This window comes from Protomyctophum parallelum (assembly GCF_964188405.1).
Source record: "Protomyctophum parallelum genome assembly, chromosome: 4".
NCBI lineage: Eukaryota > Metazoa > Chordata > Actinopteri > Myctophiformes > Myctophidae > Protomyctophum > Protomyctophum parallelum.
In genome coordinates, this window is record NC_139700.1 from 45,877,596 (window position 1) to 45,899,153 (window position 21,558).

The 21,558-nt window shown below is 43.2% G+C and overlaps 1 protein-coding gene across 6 annotated transcripts in view; it reads right to left on the reverse strand.

Annotated features, from left to right (window-relative positions):
* LOC310857629 (pleckstrin homology domain-containing family A member 5-like) overlaps positions 1–21,020 on the reverse strand; it is a 252,185-nt gene extending 231,165 nt beyond the window's left edge. For all 6 annotated transcript variants that reach the window (XR_014569161.1, XM_083763381.1, XM_083763380.1 and 3 more), the window contains exons 1-2: positions 20,816–21,020; positions 3,325–3,408 (exon numbers count right to left, since the gene is read on the reverse strand). The gene's annotated coding sequence lies outside the window, so the exon portion shown is untranslated. The remainder of the gene's footprint in view (positions 1–3,324; positions 3,409–20,815) is intronic.
* Between the last annotated feature and the right edge of the window lie 538 nt (positions 21,021–21,558).

Below are 21,558 nucleotides of genomic sequence, written 5' to 3' on the forward strand. Positions count from 1 at the left end.
GTCTAGGTGAAGTTGGGCCCAAATACATGGACTTCTATGGGGCCATGGGTTTTTCTGGGTCCAATGACAGCGCCACAACAGGCCATTATATGAACTACGATTTCCTTAGTGGCTTCACAAAATATCTGTCTGACTGCCCCCCTGGGCGGCACCTGTAATGTCAGCCGGGAGTGTTGGGGCGGGAGGAGGAGTAGGACGAAGGGCCTGCCCTACGTCGTCCCTGTGAGGGCTCCTCACTGGCAGCTGAGTCAGTAAGGTCCAACAGTAGTGTGTGTGGGGAGAAATTAATCGACATAGCGACCAAAATGTAGGTGATTAAGAAAATGCATGTTGTTCCCATTCTGGACGGGAACCCCTTTTTTGGTGTTGGAAGCATTATGGTATGCTTTTGCAAAAAATAGCAGATCTAAAAGCTCATACGAGCTTGTAGATCTGCTATTTTTTGAAAAATCTTGAAAATGTGGTGCAAATCTTTGAATATGTATTCTTTCAGAACGAATGTTTTTGAGTGCTGCAACCACTCCAAGGAACAGCAATGTCCGTGTACCCGTGTTGTTCACCTATGTGTTGGTTAATGAGCACCAGTATATGACTCTGAGTACCAGTAGGGGCGCTGTTGTGCCAGAAACAGAGAGGGATAGTGCTGCACTGTTGCCTGCTAATGAGAGAGAGAGAGAGAGAGAGAGAGAGAGAGAGAGGTTGGGGGGGGGGGGGGGGGGGGGGAGTTGCACCACTCAGTTCACACAGGTGTGATTTTTAACTCAAATCTTTGCTTCTGGGGGAGGTCCCTGAAACAACAGATGGGGGTCTGTTGGGGGTCGGCGGCCAATTACATATAATCTTGGGGGTCCTTGACATGAAAATGTTGAGAACGACTGACATAGAAACATGGGTTTTTGAGTGGTGTGACCACTTTCCACAGAGCTTTCCACGATTTCTGGTTTAAGGCAACACCAACTTTGCACAACCCATACATACACCCAAAACACAACTACAGTGTACACACACCATTAATTGACAGCAGTTGTGAGTAGAAGCGTTGACTGAAACAACTCAAACAACATGCAGAAATGTGTCGCAACAGGAATTTGGAGAGAGAAAGTTGTGCAACAGTCAAGACAGATGAAGAAGAAGTTGAGCGGGCCTCGTGTTTCGGCAGGTTGAACCCCGACATCATTTTAAGCTGCAGTCACGATGAAATATAATGAGACCAAGTTGAACCGTGAAATAGGGTCCAAACACGACGATACAATGAGCTCTGTGTGTGTGTGTGTGTGTGTGTGCGTGTGCGTGCAGAGTGCAGACACTGAATTAAAAGTTTAAGTCTTTCTAAAAGGCATATGATTTAAAGCATCATTTACAGTGGCGTCATATAAATGTAAGAAAATAATAATACAAAAACATTTAAAAACGGTATTGAATCCAATCTCACTGGAAACCCCATGTCTCTATTTCCGTGACAAACGTTGTGCTAACCGTCAATCTACAGTAGATCACATGACGTGGGCTTTAACCCATTTTGACCTGAGATTCTAAAAATGTCTTCTGCATCCTGACAGTTTTCTGAAAAAGCTATGTTTCTATGTCAGTCGTTCTTTGATTTTTCAAAAAATAGCAGACCTACAAGCTCAGAGCGCGCTATATGAGCTTGTATCTGACCGATTCCGGACTATTTTTCGCCGGATTTTCGTGGGTTGAAAGCTGCAAATACTTAAGCGTTATGCTCTAAAAAGGTAACAAAACAATCTCGGCAGCGTAGAATATTGGATTAAATAGTGGGGAACGCAGGCTATGCAGTGGAACTGTTAACACACGGTGAAAATACCAGAATACAGTGAGAGGTCAGTGTGTTTCTGCAGGTGAACACCACCACACCACTCCGGTGGCTACTTGAAATGTACGTATTTGTGTGCAAATTAGGTATGTAACGATATATCGTATATCAATATATATATATTGATATTTTATCCCGACGATATGTATCGATTTATTACAAATTTATAATAGAAAAGGGGGGCTAGTGTGTGATATGAAATGTGAGCTGTAATCATATTCCATCATATTCATGTGCTTTTTGAGAGCAATTATGTTTCTGCACTGTCAAATAGGTCTACATCTATCCTAAGAAGAAAAGAAGAAATGTGAAAACTCGAGCTAGGTTAAAACATGAAAGCATGTTTACAGTTGTTGCACAGAAATTAAGTAATTGTACATGGAAAGTAATGCTACTTTTGCAATGTAATTAAATAAAAATTGTGAAAAAAGCTTGGGGGGCGGGGGGATAAATCATTTGTCTGGAAAATAATTGTGTTGAAAATATGGTGAAAAATCGTGTCGTGAACCTCATACTGTGATACGTATCGTATTGTGAGTCGAGTGTATCGTTACATGCCTAGTGCAAATAAATACATACAGGGCAAACAAGTTGCATAATGTGCCTTTAAAAAGACCATGCTCTTTGGTGCGTGAAAGACATGAGTGGCGGACGGCCTGTCAAACAGTACACATCTTTGTGACAACATTCTTCAAGGCCGCCTTGCCACAGAGACTGAAACAATATACTCCTTTTTTGTTTTACAAACACAACTAGAAAGAAGGCACTACAGGTACATGACATGTCCCTCTGGCTGTTTAGAGAAGTTGTGTACATAAGGACGACATTTGTGTCAGGTGTCAGATATGTGGATAAGCGTGGACAGACGGAAACATGATGTCACTGTAAGGCGACAAACCGCAGACAGACAGACAGGTCACAGGCAGACAGACAGACAGACAGACAGACAGACAGACAGACAAGGCTGTCACCATTGTGAAATTGTAATATGCAATGAATTGTCGCTCGCATATAATTCGGAAGATTTAATTGCATTTTCTACATTGGAACATTACGAGTGAAAATTGCTTGCACATTTCTGTTTGGCTTTAGGCTTCATAAACAAAGGACAAGGACAAGGAACTTTCATAACTTTCAATAACTTAGCACTTGGAACGGTGTGAAATAGACGATCTACAAGCTCAAAACGCGGCACGGCCGCGGCGCGTTTTGAGCTTGTAGATCTGCCATTTCTCACCGTTTCTGAAAATGTTTGAAAATATATGAAAAAATTTCAACGTGGCAATTTTTGACGATTATGCAACGGAAATAATTGTGATTATCTCAAATAATTGTGATTAGGCAAAAAAAAAAATGTAATAACTGTGACGAGCCTACAGACAAACAGACAGACATACAGTTACAGTATAACAGCCAAGACAGAGTGACAAAGCATTATACGGCACTGCTCAAAAATGTCCCACAGGGATATATAAAGACGGCCGACTTACTGTTCACTGAGGACAAAGATGCAGTTGTCCTGCGACGGACACCCCGAGACAGGATGGTTGCAGTTCACCTTGCGCTCATTGTGACTGCAGAGAAAGATAGAGAGGGAGACACATGCAATGTTAGAGACCAACACTGCAGTGAATATAGATAAGAGCTGCCTGTTTTACTGCAATGGAGATCCATCTGGCAATGGATGAATGAATGAATGAACACACCAACAACACATGCTTTTATCGTTATACTTGTGAGGACATCCTAACATTTTAACCCATTTAGGCCTGACGTCGAAATAAATAAAAAAAGTCTTCTGAAAGAATATATATTCAAAGATTTGTGCCACATTTTCACGATTCGGCTGCTCAAATGGACACCAGAGACACCAGAACCAAGCAGAGCTACATAGTCCAGTCAAACCTTATGCCACCCTGCTGTAACCCACACACACACACACGCACGCACACACACACACACACACACAGCCTGCCACCCAGAAAGCGGTGCCAATTACAGCCACCCACACTAACATGATTAGAGCCCCATGATTAGAGGGGGAGAGAGAGAGAGAGAGGTTGCTGAACAGTGGTAGAAGTACAGTACCAAGGTCCAAATTACTTGACCACAACAATGTAGTATACTGTCTATATACAAGTCTCGTGTGGTGTACTGGTATACTGGTAGCGGTCGGAGAGGTTGCCAGAACCTTCCGGGGGCGCCGCCGATGTGCCCTTGAGCAATGGTATAGCACAGTGGAGGGAGACAACCTTTCCACACGAGCTACGGGTATTTAAAAACAAATTGCAGATCTACAAGCTCGTATCGCGGCCACTAGAACCACAGCATCTCTATATTCTGGGGGGGGGGGGGGGGGGGAGCATTAGCCGTGGGCTTGTGAATCAGTTATGTTCAGCAAAGATGTTTGGGGTAGCCTGGAAAAAAGAGCAGCCTAAGTACACGTTTAGCCAAGTATAGAGGATTTCAGTGGTTAACTGCCTGAAAATACACAACAATGTATCCAACACAACACTGCACATTGACATCATCTGTCAAACAAGTCTATGAAGTATGAAGTTATCTAAGTGAAATACGCAGCACAATTATATGCAATATGATTGCAGGGGTGTCCCTGCTACATCTTTCTCTCTCAGCTATAGGGGTGTCCCTGCTACATCTTTCTCTCTCAGCTATAGGGGTGTCCCTGCTACATCTTTCTCTCTCAGCTATAGGGGTGTCCCTGCTACATCTTTCTCTCTCAGCTATAGGGGTGTCCCTGCTACATCTTTCTCTCTCAGCTATAGGGGTGTCCCTGCTACATCTTTCTCTCTCAGCTATAGGGGTGTCCCTGCTACATCTTTCTCTCTCAGCTATAGGGGTGTCCCTGCTACATCTTTCTCTCTCAGCTATAGGGGTGTCCCTGCTACATCTTTCTCTCTCAGCTATAGGGGTGTCCCTGCTACATCTTTCTCTCTCAGCTATAGGGGTGTCCCTGCTACATCTTTCTCTCTCAGCTATAGGGGTGTCCCTGCTACATCTTTCTCTCTCAGCTATAGGGGTGTCCCTGCTACATCTTTCTCTCTCAGCTATAGGGGTGTCCCTGCTACATCTTTCTCTCTCAGCTATAGGGGTGTCCCTGCTACATCTTTCTCTCTCAGCTATAGGGGTGTCCCTGCTACATCTTTCTCTCTCAGCTAGGGAGTCCTTGGCCCTGAAAAAGTTAGATTTTAAAGGACCATGAAATGAAAAGATAAACACTCAAACGCTTCTTTATGCTGCCTTTTGGTGCAGCTCTCTAAAACTGTGACAGGACATCAGAGAGTCAGAGTGGTGCCAACCCCCAAAATAACAGCAGAGCCTTTTAAAACAGGGTGCTGGCTGGGTTAAACCATTTAGGCCCCGACATCGACATTTAAAAAAATGTCTTCTAAATCATGACAGTTTTCTGAAATGCCTATGTTTCTCTGTCAGTGGTTCTCAAACATTTTCACGCAAAGGACCCCCAAAAATTATATGTAATTGGCCGCCGACCCCCCCCCCCCCCCCCCCCCATCTGAAAATGTGTGGTTCCACGTTCCAGGGACCCCCCTCAGAAGCCAAGATTTTAGTTAAAAACGTTCACTCTCAAAGAATACATATTCAAAGATTTGTGCCACATTTTCATGATTAAAAAAAAAAATAGCAGACCTACAGGCTCGTAGCGCGGCACTCGGTGCCGTGCTATGAGCTTGTAGATCTGCTATTTTTCAAAAGCTATAAAGCATAACGTAATGCTCAACAAAAACATCAAAAGGGGGGTGGTTCCCGCCCCGAATGGCTTAAAACAGCCTGTTATTGGAAAGAGCAAATAAGGAACGCTGAAAACACCGGCTTGAGTTTCAGTTTAGCCTGGCCAGCTGCCCTGCCCTGCTCTGTAATTACTGAGAGAGAGAGAGAGAGAGAGAGAGACACACACACACTTGGCAGTGCAGCAGACGTGTGGTCTTAGGGGCAGACTAACGGCACCAATTATATTTCGTTACCACACACACACACACACACACACACACACACACACACACACACACACACACACGACAGCCTACACATATGTGCACATCAGTGGTATGCATGTAGGCTAGCTTCCATTGATGTGCACGTGCACGTGCATCAATGATTTTAATGACGATGTGCACGTAGGCTGCATCAGTGCATGTGGGCTTGGCTTCCGTCGACGTGCATGTAGGCTAACATCAGTGCATGTGGGCTGGCTTCCATTGATGTGCACGTGTAGGCTACATCAGTGCATGTGGGCTGGCTTCTATTGACGTGCACGTGTAGGCTACATCAGTGCATGTGGGCCGGCTTCTATTGATGTGCACGTGTAGGCTACATCAGTGCATGTGGGCTGGCTTCCATTGATGTGCACGTGTAGGCTACATCAGTGCATGTGGGCTGGCTTCTATTGATGTGCACGTGTAGGCTACATCAGTGCATGTGGGCTGGCTTCCATTGATGTGCACGTGTAGGCTAACATCAGTGCATGTGGGCTGGCTTCCATTGATGTGCACGTGTAGGCTAACATCAGTGCATGTGAGCTGGCTTCTATTGATGTGCACGTGTAGGCTCCATCAGTGCATGTGGGCTGGCTTCCATTGATGTGCACGTGTAGGCTACATCAGTGCATGTGGGCTGGCTTCCGTTGATGTGCACGTAGGCTAACATCAGTGCATGTGGGCTGGCTTTTATTGATGTGCACGTAGGCAACATCAGTGCATGTGGGCTGGCTTCCGTTGATGTGCATGTAGGCTAACATCAGTGCATGTGGACTGGCTTCCGTTGATGTGCATGTAGGCTAACATCAGTGCATGTGGGCTGGCTTCCGTTGATGTGCATGTAGGCTAACATCAGTGCATGTGGGCTGGCTTCCGTTGATGTGCATGTAGGCTAACATCAGTGCATGTGGGCTGGCTTCCGTTGATGTGCACGTGTAGGCTACATCAGTGCATGTGGGCCGGCTTCCGTTGATGTGCACGTACGTATAGGCATACGTGCACATCAGCATTTTTAACCAATTTAGGCCCGACGTCAAAAAAAAAAAAAAAACGTTCGCTCTTAAAGAATATCTATATATTCAAAGATCTGTGCCGCATTTTTACGATTGTTCAAAAATAGCAGACCTACAAGCTCGTAGCGCGCCACATTCCATGTGGTCAGACCAACATGGAATGAATTCTCTATACTGGTCATATAAGGAGAGTGTCTTGAGTGTACAGGGTTTGATGAGGTGAGGTCAGATCAACTATATGGAATGTCAGAACATGGAGATCTAAGGGTGGTAGCGGGGACATTCTCTCGAGTGTACAGGGTTTGATGAGGGGCACAGTGTTCGCCGGCTGCCCGGCGCGGCTGCACTAATAACTTTGGTGCGGGCCCGTCTAGGGTTTGAATGGACCGCTATCAGTCCAAAGGGAGACATGGAAGAGGAAGGGCGGATGGGGAAGGATCAACACACGGAATGTCAGAACAGGTTCTGACACAGGCTACAGTATATCCATATATGGAGATCTAAGGGTCTGAGGTTTGAGGTCAGATGTACTGTAGAGTTGCTGGCCAATATTGATGACACCAGGGATCTCCATATATGGACTTAACTGCGTCAGTCTGCGAGTCATATCCATCCCCGGCGATGTCACGTGATGTCACGATGACCTAGGCACCTTATAGGCCTATCGGGTGGCTTGCCGGGGGTGACCCAACCAACCAACCAACCAACCAACACACACGGTCACAATAAACTTTAAGGAGGTTTAAAATGATAGCAACGATATGTTATCATTTTAATCCCTTAAACCTGCTATACTTACATGATCAGGTTCCGGTATGTAACACACACACACACACACACACACACACACACACACACACACACACACACCTGAAGTGCACCCGATTACAGTTTTAATAAGTTAATAGCACAGGCAGACTCTTCACATACTAGAGCATGTCTGAAATAAATGTCAGAGCTGAAATCGACATGTAGATATGAAATAGGAGTGAAAACTGGAGTGAACCTTTCAAGCCTGTTTTCTCAACTCGCCGTTTCTCTGCAAGACATTTCTCTATAAGCCATATCTCCGAAACTGGTGGGTCAAACTGAACAACCAATATGTCAATTTGAAGCTATGATTCCCTGCTTTCACATGAGATGAAAAAAAATCCAATGGCAGTCCCTCAGTCAAATATGGTCACAATTGATCTGAATTTGCACACCATTAGCATATGCACAAAATTACGGTGATGCTTTTCACTTTCCCAAAATGTAAGACGTTTATTAACACCGGATATTAGGAATTTGATATAATGGATATAATCATCGCCCATGATCACAGCCCTACAAGCTATGGGATGCCTGTGCAGTATAACTCGAGAGCCATGCTGCACACAGAGAACGTGCAGAACTTAACCCATTCTGACCTGAGATCAGATTCTAAAAATGTCTTCTACATCCTTACAGTTTTCGGAAAAAGCCATGTTTCTATGTCAGTCGTTCTTCGAATTTTCAAAAATAGCAGACCTACAAGCTCGTAGCGCGCCACTCGGTGGTGCGCTATGAGCTTGTAGATCTGCTATTTTTCAATAGCTAAAGCATAACGTAATGCTAACACCAAAACGGGTTCCCGCCCAAAATGGATGTAAACAAAATGGTTAACACATTTTGGCCGGGAAGTTGGGAACCCCTTTTGGTGTTTTGAGCATTATATTATACTTTACCTATATATTGAAAAATAGCAGATCTACAAGCTCGGGCACTCGGTGACACCCACCATTCTAGAGATGTCCCGATACCATTTTATTTCAGAGTATGAGTACTTAATTGTTACCGGCTGTTGAGTAACCACTTATTTTACCCCCTTTTTCTCATAGAGATGCAGATGGATCTCCGATCTAAACTTGTCATTTATGCTTGTAGATCGGCAGTTTTTGGCGATTTGCTGCAGTGTTGGGTCAGACTTGGTCCCATGGCATTCGTTCAGCCTATAGTGTCAATTGGATGTTTTTTTGGTACTCGGGTCAAAGTATCGGGCCGGTTTCCGAGTACAGAGTACTTAAGTTGGGAGGGGCGGTATCGGCCCGAGAAACCGATACCAGTATCGGTACTATCGAAACAACTCTAACCCATTCTGACCTGAGATCAGATTCATACGAGGTTTCCACTGGACACACACTGGTCTGATTAACCCCATTCTGACCTGAGATCAGATTCTAAAAATGTCAGTCATTCTTCGATTTTTTTCAAAAATAGCAGACCTACAAGCTCGTAGCGCGCCACTCGGTGGCGCGCTATGAGCTTGTAGATCTGCTATTTTTCAATAGCTAAAGCATAACACGATGCCAACACCAAAACGGGTTCCCGTTCAGAATGGGCTAAATGAAAGCCATCGATGCAACATAAAAAGCAGACCTGTAGTTGAAAACATGGATGCAAGTCAACATAACAACAGATCTGTAAACGACTTTTGGGGACAGAAGAGCTGAACAGCTCTCAGCTGGATACAGTCTCTCTGGTTGACGTCCATAAAAAAAAGCAAAAACTAACAGGCCTCCTGATGTTCACAAACGTCTTACAGATGTGGATTGACACGGGCGCTTGTAGATCAGTGTATTTTACAGGACACTGCATGACACATCAAAGAGAGGAATCCCAACCAGTCAAACTGGATGAAGTGGTTTCAGAGGCCACTCCACATTCCTACTTGACGCACGCACGCACGGACATGCATACATGCGCGCACACACACACACACACACACACACACACACGCACGCACACAGTCGCAAACACACACGCACACACACACACAGAATGTCCTCAGTAGGGCTGTCACAATTATTTTATTTATTTTTGATCATTTTTGTGTGACGCTGTGCATTTCACAAAAAAGTGGGAGTATGCCGGAACGGACAGCGACGATATGCATATCTAATCGATAGCATGGAGAAATCTTTCTATACTCACTGCATGGTTAAGTGCAGTTTTTATTTTATTTTTTTAACCCAGTTATAATTTATCTATTGAAAAATACGAGCTTGTAGGTCTGCTATTTATTTTTTTAAATCGAAGAACGACCGACATAGAAACATGGCTTTTTCAGAAAACTGTCAGGATGTAGAAGACATTTTTTAGAATCTGATGTCAGGTCAGAATGGGGTTAAACAGCTTCCATTCATTGTCTGTAAATATTGTATTTGAAACTGAAGGATGGTCAAATAAACTAAACTAAAGAAGAGCGTTCGACCCGAGACTGGCAGGTCGGGGGGGGGGGGGGGGGGGGGGTGTGTGCGTGTAAAGAGTTACACCGATTAGCCCAACACGGTCTTAGTCTCAGCTAAGTCTGAGCTGCCCATGGACCCCAGACACACACACACACAAAGGCACTAAGCACCAAGCATAAAAATTTAAATAAATTGTCCCGTCACGCATTAAAAACAAATCACATAAAACTATAATATTACACATGAATAAAAGGACCGTGTAGCAACGGGCAGCGTGCTACTAGTACGGTCCTGCCGCATCCTCCCAGATCTCACTGCTGCAGCTAGTCAGCACTTTGCCCTGTGCCGTCTGCGTTGGTTGGGAAAACCGTGCATGTCCCAAGAAGAACATATAAGTTGCCATGGCGATACAATGTTTCTTACCGTACTTATTTAACCCCTTTAGACCCGAGGACGATTCTACAAATGTCTTTTGTGACAGTTTTCTGAAAAACCCATGTTTCTATGTGTCAGTGGTGCTCAACCTTTTTCACGTCAAGGACCCCCAGAATTATCTGTATTTGGCCGCGGAACCCCCATCTGAAAATGTGTAGTTCCAGGGACCCCCCAGAAGCAAAGTTTTGAGTTAAAAAACGTTCGCTCTGAAAGAATATATATATATTCAAAGATTTGGGCCACATTTTCACGATTTTTCTAAAATAGCAGACCTACAAGCTCGTAGCACAGCACCGAGTGCACAGAGCTTGTAGATCTGCTATTTTTCAATAGCTCAAGTATAACATAATGCTTAAAACACTAAATGGGGTTCCCGCCCCAAAATGGGTTAAATAGCTTTTTATTTTTTTTAATTGGAAAATAAATTCCTAGAAAAGCTCCACTCCCCATAAAAGCTGACACATGTTTTTTTTTTATTGTCCCTCATCGCTTCTCAGAATATGGGAAGACACTCTTTTTTTTTAAGTAACGCTAAATAAATAGTGTGCTGTGCACTTTCCAAACCCGGGACCTACCGACTACTACAGAGTGCATTCACGGCACCCGTTTGTCCCTGTTGTGTTGCCGTAGAGCTGACTCAGCGGTTTCTATTCTGCTGATCAGACGGCTTGCGTGAAACGCACCGAGGACCAGAGGTGGGAGAGTAACACGTTTACTACATTTACTCCTACTGTAAGGGAACCCCTTTTGTTGTTTTAAAGCGCAAATAACATGCATTTTAAAACTGCTTTTATCATAATATGATAAAAGCAGTTTTAAAATGCATGTTATTTGTCCATGTCCCTCAAAGTTATTTCTAATGGTTTGAGCCTCAATCACCACTCTGATATATAACCAGGCCTTGTCATTACTTTCTGGACTTTGAAAGCAGTTTTAGCTGCAGTACCACAATGTCCTGAGGTGGCGGGGGTGCTGATATGCAGATTATTTAATATTTGAGTCATTATAATACTGATGCTAGATAAAACCAGGCTCGTTTCCATTCCATGCCAGCTCGGAAAATCAACATTGTAAACAAAGTGGAAATGCAAAATTTGGAACTGAAGACTGAAGAAGAGGAGGAATTATACAAAGTAGGGTGACACTGATGACATCACGATGAGGCCAAAATCAGTTGAGCTGTTCCTGAGAGCAATTTCCATTAAAGCACCTGATATGATATGAAAGCCTGGTTGTTCAAAATTGGTTATTTGTGGGGATAGAAAACACATATGGAAGCCCCCAAAACACAAAAGATCCTTTAAAAGGTCCTTTAAGCATTATGTCATACTTTAGCTATTGAAAAATAGCAGATCTACAAGCTCGTAGCGCGGCACTCAATATTCTACCAAGCGGCGGTAGAAAGGGTGGTCCCTACGATTGTCATTTGTGAGTGAACGGGAGGGACAGGAGACCAACAATGACTACGTTGGAGGATCAGCCCAGGTTAGAAGGCTTGGGGGATAAAACTGTAGGCGAGGTATAGCCTCGAGTCCCAGGCTTACTTCTCTGCGAAAAGAGAAAGCCCGGTCACAACGTATAAGGCAGAGAAGCAATCGGCGGACGTATCCACCGGGAAACATCCGTCAAATGTATTTCCCCCCCGGATACGATATTTTCCCCGACCAAATCACAACACTTGTTTCATTCGCGGAGAATGTAAACCGATTTGTAATAAAGCATCAACGTAATTTCCTTGGCCGATATTTTTCCGCTAAAATCCCGCAACTTCCGCCCAAACAAATGATAGTCTTTAAAGCGTAGGTCTTGCCCAGGGTGTAGGCGAGGTGGAGATGGTGTGGACATGTGCGGAGAAGGGATGAGGACGGATGAATAGGACAGAGAGAGAGAGAGAGACACACACACAGACGGGTCGAGATTGTTCAGATAGTGCAGAGGAAGGGATGAGGGGTACATTGTGGAGAAGTTATGCCCGAATATGGAGCTATAGAGCGAGGTAAGATGAGAAGAAGAAGGAGGCCAAAAGGTTTATGGAATATTGCACACAAAAAAAAAACTAAAACATCTTGAACACAACCAGTGTTGATTTTGCCGACTAATACTAGGACGAAAAATGTTCGTTGACTACCTAAGTGAAAATTAAGCTATATGATGACTAAAACTAAGACTAAATGTATTGACTAGCGGACAAGAGATCCAGTATAAGTCATCTTACACTTGGTTGCATGCTGAAACTAGCAGATATACAAGCTCACAATGCGTTGTGGCTATTTTCAGCAAGTGTAAAATCAGCCATTACGACGGCATCAAGGCACCGCCAAAACACATGGTCGACTAAAATATCATGACATTTAGTCGACTAAAACTAGACTAACACTAAAACATTCCAGGTGTCTAAAATGTGACTAAAACTAAATGAAAACTATTCAAGAGACTATATGACTAAAACTAAGAATCAAAATGTGCCGCCAAAAACAACACTGAACACAACCTCAGAATTACGCTATCGAGAATCGTCCCTTGTGTGTTTGGCATCAACACACATTAACCTATTTTGTGCGGGAAACCCTTTTGGTGTTTTAAAGCATTATGTTATACTTTAGCTATTGAAAAATTGCAGATCTACAAGCTCATAGCACTGCACTCGGTGCCACGCTATGAACTTGTAGATCAGCAAAAAGAAAATAATCGTGAAAATGCCCCTCAGATCTTTGAATATATATTATTACAGAGTGAACATTTTAACTCAAATCTTTGATTCTGGGGAGGGTCCCTGGAACAACATATTTTCAGATGGGGGTCGGTGGCCAATTACATATTTTTTTGTGGTCCTTGACATGAAATATTGAGCACCACCACTGATATAGAAACATAGGTATTTCAGAAAACTGTCAGGATTTAGAAGGCATTTTTTTAAATGTCGACGTCAGGTCTAAATGGGTTAAAAGGTCTTTATGAGTAGCCCTGGCTGACAACCACAAGTCAGAACTTATACGAGGCAGGGCTACTCATAAAGATGTTTTAACGTGACTTGTGGTCATTGGGCAGGGCTACTTTTTCCATTTATTTTCCCATGGACCACCATAAATCTGAGTGTACACATGGAGCCATTACAAACCTGTAAGGGTCCATTTAGTTCAATGTGTACACTCTCAGAGTTACAGACCTGTAAGGGTCCATTTAGTTCAATGTGTTACACTCTCAGAGTTACAGACCTGTAAGGGTCCATTTGGTTCAATGTGTTACACTCTCAGAGTTACAGACCTGTAAGGGTCCATTTAGTTCAATGTGTTACACTCTCAGAGTTACAGACCTGTAAGGGTCCATTTGGTTCCATGTGGAGTTACAGACCTGTAAGGGTCCATTTGGTTCCATTGTGTACACTCTCAGAGTTGTCAAGGGCCCCCGAGTGACCAACAAGGGTCCCTTTGAGAACCACTACAATAATGTGTAAAATAAGTATGATTTAATTTATGTTCATGAAAAACTATAATGAAGACAAAAGAAAGGTGCTCCACATCCAGGTGTGGTGTTGTTATCCGCTCGCTAAGAGCTGAAATATTTTCAACTGGGGCGTTTGTTTTTGGGTTTGGTGAGTTTTGGGTTGGCGTTTTCAGCCTCTAACGTTCAGACCCAGAACCTTGAAAACTTAGAGGATTCTGCTGTGCTTTCATTTGTTGTTCCACAGCTCCTGTGTGCAGAGCTGGGTAGGGTTAGTATAAATAACTAGACACATTTAGACTATGACAAACAGTGTGCACACGTCGTGCGCACGCGCACACGCACATGCACACGCACATGCGCGCGCACACGCGCGCACACACACACGCGCGCACACACACACACACACAGACACACACAAAGTGGTGTCAGAGTTTCCTTCCAGGCTGGCTGCTTGTCCCGGCAATGCTGGTCAAACCAAAAACCACAAACCACGTGCATGCACGCACACACACACACCCACACACACACGCACACTAAACACAGGGTACATAAATTGGTAGACTGGGTTTAATATTTAGTTTGAGTTGTCCCTGTGTGTGTGTGTGTGTGTGTGTGTGTGTGTGTGTGTGTGTGTGTGTGTGTGTGTGTGTGTGTGTGTGCGTGCATGCGTGTGGTTTTCCAAAAGAAAGAACTTCAACACTGAAGTGAGCATTGAATCAAAGGGGCGGGGCTCATAGCTCTGCAGTGGGTAGAGAAACAGAAGATCCCGGGTTCGATTCCCAGCCACGGCAATGTGCCGAGGGTTCCCTGAGCAAGGCACAGAAATAGAATAGAATGAAACGTTCAGTGATAGAACTATACATCATACTATAATTAACTCAATGTCTGAATGAATGTCAGAAACACCGCCGTATCTCCTCACCACCTGCACCAATCGCTCCCACTTGTCACACAGGCATTGACCATAATAATATGGAGGTCGTAACGAAGCCCTTTTTCCAATTTAAATTAATAATTAATTTATTGGTGAATAAAAAATGCGAAAACGCACCCAGGGCTCAGTACCCCCCCGTGGGCCACAAGGCGGCAAGTATTTTTCTTAATGAACGGCAATTAAAGATATTTATGGGGGGGGCAATATCTCACAACGGGTAAGGACTAGTGTCACGAATACCTGGGCCTTAACCCATTTGTGTTCATGTTTGCATCTGAACACAAAAAAAAACTGTTTGTATGTTCTTCTCACGTAACTCCACAGACCCTGACATTGACATTCTTATCGAGGGTAACAGCATTCAGGTAGTATCAGAATTTAAATATCTTGGAGTCACACTAGACTCAAACTTGACATTTAAAAAACAGATAAAAAAAACGTAGCCAATAAAATCAAATTCAATCTATCCAACTTCAGACACGCAAGACCATATCTCACAACAGACGTAGCTAAACTCTTCGTGCATGCTATGATTTTTTTCACACATAACATACTGTTTCACAACCTGGTCACAGACAAATCGGTCAACGTTAAAACCCATAGAATCACTTTACAAACAGACATTAAACACACTGGACCAAAAGCCCAACCGTTACCATATAGTTCAAAAGTACAACTTATTTACTTGTGACAGCTTCAAACATTTTGCAGATGCTTGTCTCATTTTTAAAGTGGTGCAACCACTTCCTTAAGTAACTTTGTGTGTGCCTGGGTGGGTGTCTGGGTGCGTCTGAGCACGAAAACAGCACGGTTGTTTTTCACCACCTGTGCGCAACCTAACACACACACGCACATATTAACTGCATATATGGTGATTTTGGATGTGCCAGTACAGTGACAGTACAGTACAGTATACAGTACAGTGGAGGGTACAGTATAGGGACCGCCACACGCAGTAACTGTCATTTCTCAACCGTTTTGGACACGGGTGGCTCGCCGGAAACGGGCAGGCACCCTGGGTGCGTTCCTATGTGGGTCTCCCCACACAGAGTTGCACCACTTACTTCACATGGGTGTGATTTTTAAATCTTAAATGGACTTGCACCCCCACCACTGAAACAGTTCATAGGTCGAAGGGACAGTGGTGAGAGGCAGAGCAAGCAACAAGGGCAACTACCAGAGGAGACTGTGAAGTGCCAACCAGGGGGTGCATACTTAGTTTAGACTATAGTCATTGGTTCGATATGGGTTAAGGTTAGGTTTAGGTGTGCTGCCCCGTGGGAGGTTAGGTTTAGGATGAGGGTCTGAGATAGGTTGTAGTTGTATAGGACTAATGACTGGTCTAACCAATGACTAGTCTAAACCAAGTGCTGTCTAAACTAAGTACTGCACCCGCCCGGCAACCAGACGTAGTGCGTTTGGTAAAACAGTCTTCTCTGTTAGAGCCTCCCATCACTGGAACAGTCTCCCTACAGAAGTAAGAGAGGCCTCCTTAACTATTTGACCTTCAAATTCAACGTGAAGAGCTGGCTAAAAACAAATCAAACCTGTAATCATGAGTAATTCTATTTAGCACTGGTGTCATTTCTCAATTCACTCTGCGGTTGTTTTTGTCCCCTGCGCAATGTTTTATTGTTCTCGTATTGCACTGTACTGTACTGTACTGTACTGTACTGTACTGTACTGTACTGTACTGTACTGTACTGTACTGTACTGTACCTTTGTATGTTTAGTTTTACTACCTTTTTAAGAGCCTGCTCAGGGACTACAGATGTAAATTAGCTTATGGCTAACTCTGGCACAGTTACACGGAAGTGAAAACTGAAATGTTGATTAATGAGCATTGTCCCTGTCAAATAAATAAAATTCTGGACGGGAACCCCTGTGTTGGTGTTTTAAGCATTATGTTATGCTTTAGCTATTGAAAAATAACAGATCTACAAGCTCATAGCACGGTACCGGGTGCCGCGCTATGATATTGTAGGTCTGCTATTTTTGAAAAATTGTGGCGCAAATCTTTGAATATATATTCTTTCATTTCAAAACTTCTATTTCAGCATGCTACCTTTCCAGGAATAGAAAGCCTATTGTTTCTAGAAGCTTGGATTCCACGTTGATGAGGTCACTCACTGGTAGGCAGGTTTCCTCCTCTGGAGGACCAATTATATGAAGATAAGGCTGGAGATGCATAAAAGTGCAGTACTTGAGTACATGTAACTTAGTTAGGGAAGGTTGCACCACTGTTTGGCAGGGGAAAACTAAAAGCAGCATAAGGTCATGTTGACATGTTCAGTCAGTGAGGCGAAAAGAGATCGTTAAGACTACTGGGTCACTCACTGGTCTCTAGAATGTGATGCCACGCACGCCCGCACACACACACACAGTATATCTGCCGTTCTAAACCACAGTTCTAAACTAGTTTTCTGAGAAAAAACGCATGTGTGCATAACGTGTGCATTAAGCGGAAGCCAGTTGTCCCAGCAGTCCCGCCCCCCTCGAGAGACCCGGAAAATAAATCGCCGTTCATTTTCCTCATAGACTTTTCGGAAAGTATTTATTTAAAGACGTTTACGCCACGGACAAACGCCAACTCTTGTCGTGACAAATCATGACACCAAACACAATTTTTCGGGCCAAACAAAGAATTAGAAAGTAGGAATAAAACGGCAGGTTACAACACATTTGTTTGTTGTTTTGTAATTATTTGTTTGGTCCAAAATATTGTGTGTGGTGTCATGATTTGTCACGACAAGAGTTGGCTTCGTACGACGCTTAAAAGGTCTTTAAATAAATACGTTTTGAAAGTTTAAGGTTGAAAGTTGCTGATCTAGAAGGGCATCATGTGCCTCAGCAGTGGACATGTGACGAGCTTATACCTTACAGACTAATACAGAGCAGCATTAGTCTTTTTTTTTTAGTGGCGCAACCACTCCAAGGAACAGCAATGTCCCTATGTCCACGTACGTGTCCCTATGTTTAGAGTACCAGTAGGGGCAAAAGTGGCACTGTTGTGCTTAGAAACACAGAGAGAGAGATAGTGTCGCATTGTTGCCTGCTAATTAGAGAGAGAGAGAGAGAGAGAGAGAGAGAGAGACAGAGAGAGAGAGAGAGAGAGAGAGTGAGAGAGAGAGAGATAGAGAGATAGATAGATAGATAGATATATATAGATATATATATATATATATATATATATATATATAGAGAGAGAGAGAGAGAGAGAGAGAGAGAGAGAGAGGTCTGCCAATTCTCCGACACAGTAACTTATCATTCTCGACCGTTTCGGACACGGGGCGACTCGCCGGAACCGGACTGGCACCCTGGGCGCGGTCCTGTGGGTCTGGAAGTTCCGTTGAGGCGGTGACACACCAGGGACCCCCACACGGAGTTGCACCACTCAGTCCACACGGGTGTGATTGTTTTTAGGTATGCAACACTGGCATGCAACTAGGTATAAATTGTACTTAATCATAAGCCTAACTCCTATTATGACCTCTAAATGCTGCTAAGTAACTCCAACCTGATGATCCAAACCTTTTCCTAACTGTAAACCTAACTAAAAAAAAACGTTTCTGCCGCAAATCAAACATGTCTCTTGTGAAAACCAGGACTATTGTCCTCATGTCTGTTTGTTTGTTTTCTTCTGGTCCTCACAAGTATAATAATACAAGTATGCCTGTATGTTACGTGTGCATGCACACAGCAGAGACACACACGCGAGCATGCAAACACACACACACACACACACACACACACACACGCAATGCTGCAATTAGTGTTAAATTGACTGCGAATAACAGGCCAAGGTTTTTTATAGATCAGCTCCAATCCTTCGACCACCACAAGGACAAAAACACACTTCTGGCCTGGGATGGAAAAAGTACTCAGTACTTCAGTAAAAAAAGAACACCACCACAATGGAGAGAAATATTCCAAAAGTACAAATCCTGCATGCAAAACATCACTTCACTTTTAAGTGCAAGCCCATTGGCATTACAAATCTGTCTCAATCATTCAAAATGAGCAGATCTACCAGACCCTGCGAGATCTACAAGCCCATGCTCGTTGAAAAGTCTTACTCAAGTAAAGTGAGAGTTACCTCAAAGTTTTACTTGACTACTAGTTCTGGAAAGAATTCTGGTGGGGAGAAAGAAGACTTTGCTTGAGATTAACCTGTCACTTCCACATCCTCCATAACTAGACATTAACAAGGAAACAGGAATAGGAAATGCACACATGCATACACACACACACACAAATAGCTGGTATGGTGGAAACCATTCTTTCAGATTATCATTTTCAAAGCATTAAAAAAGTGAAAATAGCAGATATACAAGCTTGTAGATCTGCTATTTCCACTACTTTTGTATGAAGAAGTAGCACATTCATGAATGTGTGGAGGTCCCCGGGGAGGGGTCCCTGGAAGTTCCAGACCCACAGGGTGCCGGCCCGGTTCCGGAGACCCGCCCCGTGTCCAAAATGGTTGAGAAATGACAGAGTTACCATGCGGGGGTCCCTCTTCTGTACTGTACTGTCTGTCACACCCCAAATCATCATATATATAGTACAGTTAATGTGTGCATGTGCGTGTGCGAGAGCCAGCCAGGGACACGCACAACTGTCTGTAGGAGTGGTTGCACCACTCAAAAAAACAGAAACAAGAATAGTCAAAATATTGGAGAGTATTCTGACTGACACTACTCAAAGTGTTCATCAAACAAAGAAAGCCAGAAAGTCTAACCAACACAACAGTCTAAACAGTAGTTTTCACCCTGAAGGTATTGACATTACTGTGTTTGTACAAGAGTCACTTCAAACGAAACGAAAACATATCCGTAACACAACCTCCACTTAGGCCCGTCATAATTATTACATTATAGTCGCAATGTTGTTGTATTTTTAAATAATCGTCATAATCATTTCCATGTTCATCTTTTTTTTCCTGACATTGTCAAACATTACAAAATTGTGGAAATAGCCGAACTACAAGCTCAAAATGTGACCCATATAGAGCTTGCATATCTATTTCCACTATTAATGTTTTTGTTTAAGTGGGCTATAATAAAACCACTAAACATGTATAGTTAATCATTTATATTTGTCATATATGCCCTGTGTAATATGTGTTTACGATGCCTAAAGCCAGTACTAAATGTGATTTGTATTCATTAATTCGTGTTATGTTCAGAAACAATTAAATTGCATTAACGTGGCACTTAATCAAATCCTCAAGTAAAGTTTCATATAAGTGAAACTCGCTTTATATCAAGTGTTAGAACTAAAACACCCATATGAGGTTATTAATTTGTTTCCTGTTATGACATCTGATCTCATCTGACTGATCATGTATCATAAGTTCTAAATTCATAACATATTCATGTTGACATCATGTCTCTCTCCTCTCCCCCCCCCACCCCCCATCCCACAGGCAGGCACACACACACGAAAAGCAGCGTTCCAGTAAAACGCGCACGCGCGCGCGCACACCATGTGCTCCAGTGTATTGTTGACAGTCAGTCACACAGTAACGCCACCGTTACATTACTTCTACCTCATTACATTCATTCATGTTATGAATGCTTTAGAAGAATTACGAAGCCCCGTCGTTCGTTCGTTAGCCTGGAATCTGTCGCTTGCCGAAAAGAAGCTGGATCAACAAACTCGATCAGTCTGTAGATGCAGATATATTTTGTGGAAAAAGCGACACCCTTTGCCTAACAAGTAACAACTTGAATCAATGAACGGTTTTTAAAGACTTTAGTCTCTGTACTTGGATGTTTTACACGAAAATGTGTGTGCCAAAGAATAACCGATCTAACAAGTTTATTATAACCAGTCTCTGTGAGCTTGTAGATCGGCTAATTCTGGGAGAAAGAGAAGCCAACAACTACAATAACGACACACACACAATCCCGCAGCATGCTGCTACTTACAAATGGGACGCTTCCACGCAAAAAAGAAATCTGTCCAAAATCTCCCAAAAAGGAAAAATGTAAATGTCCCAGTGTTCAAAAGAACGAGTTATTTTAGCAATTGATGAAAACACGTTGAAAGTGAAGGGTTATAGTTTATATTATCCAGATGTTTGTATGAATAATAATCCAGATGTGTTCTTCTCAGGGAAGGACGCAGGACTCTGATGCTGTGTGAGACTGTGACTGTGTGTGTGTGTGTGTGTGAGAAACTGCTACGCCTGATCTGCCTCTATTTCTACCCTGCGTCCCATAGGCCGGAGGGACGGGCCGCGACGTCATTGGTTCATTCGGACGCGACACAGTATCAATCATTCCATTGCCCGGAGGGAGGGAGGGAGGGACACAGGCTGCAAATGCGGTTGATGAAGTAATACATAGAATAGATAAATCAATAAATAGATAAATAAATATAGATAGTCAAATCAATTAATAGAACAACAAATAAATAAATAGTCAAATAAATAAATAAATAAACAAACATACAAACAAACAAACAAACAAACAAACAAACAAATAAATAAATAAAGAATCTGGTACATTTTCATAAAATCTAGACCTCAAAGTTATCAGGGATTCAGGACCCCCTATAGAGCGTCGCAGTCCCACCCCTTTTCAGAACGACGAGTGGCCCAGGAAATGAATCCCAATGCATTTTGCCCATAGGCTTTTCTTAAAGTATTTATTTAAAGACGGTCACGCCG